Consider the following 4,481-nt stretch of genomic DNA (forward strand, 5'->3'; position numbering starts at 1 on the left):
ATGAAACAGCTTTCAAAATTCAGCAGACCTAACCTCAAACAATGTTTTTTCAGTAACTTTAAAGCTCAGATTTGTAATAATAAACCTGAAGCCTTGAAGTCAAATAGAAAGCTTACATTTAATACAGAGAGTATTTGCTTATACAGTAATGGCTCTGTAATGCATTCCGAGCAGAGTTTCTCCCTAGGCCCTCGTTAAAAGGCATGAAATAAATTAACGGCGAACAGAGTCTTTATCTCGCTTATATGCTAAAAAGGGTTACACATACAAGGAAAAGAGCTCTGAAGCTATTTGAGGACGTTTTATAAAGCAAAGACACCTCAAGGTATGGTTTGGGCATGCAAGTCTAATTGCACTGGGAAAATGTTGGGAGGAATTAAGACAATGTTCCCCCACTGATTATTTAATAGGCCGACACATTAGCTGAGCACAGCACATTTAGAGTGTGCAAAATCTGCCTCAACAGAAAAGTGAAATTCTACTTTTTTTTCCTGCTGCATAAAAGAACTCCATCACAACACATTTAAATTATGAAAGGCATTCATTTCAGCCTCCTAACAGTCATTAGGATGTGTTGTCCCGTAGCCTCTTAACTGTTTACCTGTCCTGCTGTATTCATTGTCTGATATCACATCTCACACAGAATCGGGGATTATTTTACAGATTTACGGTACCTCATCCTACGGTATTTTATCCTCTGCAATATACTCTGTACTCTTACTTTGATTTATAATAGCCTCTGTCCTGCTCAGCGGCGCACACAGGGGTGAGCTGCTTATATGCTGTGGTGGAGCAGTGCTGATCAGTAGCCCTTGGCGGTGATTTATGAGCAATGGGATTTCCGGTCAGAACAGCTTAATTGAGCCTGTATATTCTCCACAGCAGTCCTTGAGAAAGGGATAAGGTAATGAGGGGGAAAATGACGAAGGGAAGACACTTTGGCAGTAAATCAGGCTCCTTAAAGCTGCCAACAGGAACAGTGAAAGAAAAAAAACCTTAAGTACACCTGCACAAATGCTGTGGAGCTTCAAGTTCACTTCACTGACCTCATAACAAGGCAGTGGAGTGGCCTCTATAAACCCTCATTTTTCTCCTTGTCTTCAAACCCCGGTAGACTCTCTGTCCCAGGGGGGGGCTCAGGTGAGCATTGGCAGATACCATGCTCGCTCTCCACTCCAGTCACCCGCTCATACTTCTCAGGACGCCTGGATATTTTTGCCTAATTAGGAGCTTTGCACCCAGATCCTGAACATTGTTTTTTGTGCATTGCAAAAGGCACGCTAGATCCCAGAGGATCTAAAATGGTGTCGAGCTACACAGATAACACAGAACTAACTTGCTGACAGTGGTTGTCTATGGAGATGAATGATTATGGCTCTGTTGTTCAGTGCTGGCGCCAGAGCAGGGAGCTGAGAGCTGAGGGCGCCAAAGGAGTGCAGGAGGAGACTCAGTGTGGACTCAATGGCTGCTGAAGTCAGCACTATTGACGGACACCTGTCACTGCAGTATTTATGTGTGTGTGTGTGTGTGTGTGTGTGTGTGTGTGTGTGTGTGTGTGTGTGTGTGTGTGTGTGTGTGTGTGTGTGTGTGTCAGTGTGTGCGCGTGTGTGTGTCTACTGTATATAGTTGCCTCAAGAAAGTCACACTATGCAGGATATCTTTTCCAATTGTCCTGCAGCGGGGGTTGGTGATGACATTCACCGTGATTTTGTAATTGATTCCTCTGGACTCATTTGTTATGAGTTCCATTGGTATTTACACACACTGGACTTGGCAGAATCAGGCCAGTGTAAGACCTTACATGTACTCTATCACTGTAAATTGACTCCAAGTTCTCTAACTACATCCCTGCAGGCTCTGCATGAAAGAGCACAAAATATGTATAGTATACCCACAGCTTAGAGCACAATGTGGCTTTAACAGATTGACCCTCTGCAGTCATAAAGTATATGCAATATGTGTTTAACACATAAATAAATGACGTGACAGTAATGTGAAAACTTGGCCCCAGGGTTATGAGGCAAGAAGGTACATTTTTTGCTGTGACACAACCATCTCCTAATTTAAAAAGGAGACATTATGTACAAACTAGTTTAACTGTAAGTTTAAAAGGGCCAAAAGCATTTGTACAGGTTCATATTTTTATGATCAGTAAATTCGTGGGAATCTCCTTATTTCGCCATTATTATGAACATATAAGCAAATAACAACGATGTGAAGCTCAGGAGAAAGATCATAAGTCTCCCTTTTAGTCACTTTTCCATTCACTTCCTGAGATTTCATTTAAAGTTAGATGAGTGAGCAGAAAAAAACATGTTGGTCTTTGATAGATATGGAGACGGGCTGCAGGCAACAAAACCTCTACCAGTATCAGTCTGTTAATTATTTTTGAAAAGATGGAGATAAATTGTATGTTTCATCTTTCTATTGCAGATGTCAGGCTTAGCAGACATTATCCTGTGCCTGCTTTTGTGCATTGATCCTGACATCTTGCACATTTACACAAAAACACAATTCATCACCTTAGATTTATGCAATTACAACAAATGACAGTCTCTTCCAAACCTTTTGCAATACAGAGTCTAATCCTTATATTCTCTGAGAAATGAAATCCTGTTTGCTTGGTTTTACATCATGCTTCTATTATCCCATGTGTGAATAGCAGTCCTTTCTGGTTGCCTGTAATATCTGATAAGCAGGGTAATCCTCCCACTCTCAGGCTTTGCAGTAATTTTGTAATACAAGGGCTGTAATCACGCTGTCAGACCTGTCTCATGCTAAAGAAAGCTGTTGTGTGAAATGAAAGGCCTACAGGCAACCCTGCCGGATAATTGAGGGCTGTTAGCGGTGGCAGTGATGTTTTTTTGATTGAAGATTTAATGTTACTCTGCATCCTAGAGGAGGATGTTGGCTATCGACCGACTATAAAGGCTATAAGGCCAGGGCACGATCTGAGGCTATTGATCTGTGAGGAAAGCAGAGCGGCAACTGCTACGTTCAGGTGGTCCTGTGGGATAGGCCAGCAAGGTCAATTGGGCCAGGCCAGGCAACGCTGTGACGTGGTGTATATTTGATATGCAAAAACAGGTTCATTGATTTTTTCATTGGGGTATTAGGATTCAGATTGTGCTAAGTGCGAGACGAAACTCCACCCAAAGCGGATCTGGTTTTCAAAGTCGAGGAAAGGGGCATTTGATTTTGAACTGAGAGATTCCATGCTGTGTTCCTATTGACCGGAGGCTGAGAGGAAGAGATCCGTCCAGGTGCACAGTGAAGGAGAGACCACTGTATCCCTGAAAAATGTATTATGTTACAGTCCTCTTCCAGGTTTCTGCTATTGTATTCTCTGCTAGAGTATAACCAATCTATTGCCCTTTTATATGAGTTTCTGGAAGTTTCATCGTAACCTTTATATCTTAAAGTTAAGCAGCAGCTAAATATAGTTTAAAAAAGATTTTTAGACTAAAATCTCTGTGACATTTTGATGTATAGGCTGCTGTCCTATTTTGAAAAGTATTAAAGGTTTCAGTGAACATGTATGCCTTAGCTGACATATAGGTAGAAGGGCTTTGGGGTTATATGCCTGATAATCTGGCTATTGCTGTTTTCATTTCTGCACATAGAGCAAAATGTATGAACAAAGCCTTTTCCTTTGAATTTGTGTTGGAGGACACTCACTGTCCCAAGAGAGGATCGGTTCTTCATCTATCATCACACAGGCTGCTTTTGGGTTTGCAGCGATATGGTCCCCAAGCCTCTCTCCTCCATTTGGATGCAATGTGGCGACACTGCAGAAATCTGTTCGCTAAAAATAGTGCTCTCTATAAATGGCGCTTGTGATGCACAGCTATGGTTGTCTTCCTGTTCCTTATGATCCTCCCAAGAGGATGAAGCACACACTGAAATGTCAACCAGGAAGGATCTGTTTCACTTCCTCAATGAAGCCAGTTTTGAAGGGTTGGCACAGTGTCATTGAAAAAAGAAATAACGTCAAACCGTAATTATTTTTATATAAATCCTGGCATCTCTGACTAGAGAAACATGGGAATATAGTGCTCTCACTTTTTCGAAACTTCTAGTATTTTTCAACTTGGTAGTGTTTTCATGTGGCTTTAAAAAAAAAAGTTAAGCTTACTTAGTCATGTTTAACTTTTTGTGTTCTGTCAACAGTTTCACAGAAGACTCTTTGACCATGGTGGCCAATAGAGAAAATGCTTTTTGGGCAGAAAAGTGATTATTATTTGCAATACAGAGATTGGCCACTGGACAATATAGGAATCAAGACCGTATCCAGTTCTTATAATACATCCGTGCTTTGTACTCGCCACCTCTTTTGTAGAGATGTGTACATTTTTAACTGGAGCAAAATAACATATGCAGGCTTCCTTAAAGAGCAACTTGCAGGTTTTATTTTTACTACATTTATGCTTAACCTTGCCTGAAAATTGCAATTAAAAAAGTTAATGTAGGATTTCATATGT

Source organism: Notothenia coriiceps, unplaced genomic scaffold (assembly GCF_000735185.1).
Source record: "Notothenia coriiceps isolate Sejong01 unplaced genomic scaffold, NC01 NC01_scaffold00006163, whole genome shotgun sequence".
Lineage (NCBI taxonomy): Eukaryota > Metazoa > Chordata > Actinopteri > Perciformes > Nototheniidae > Notothenia > Notothenia coriiceps.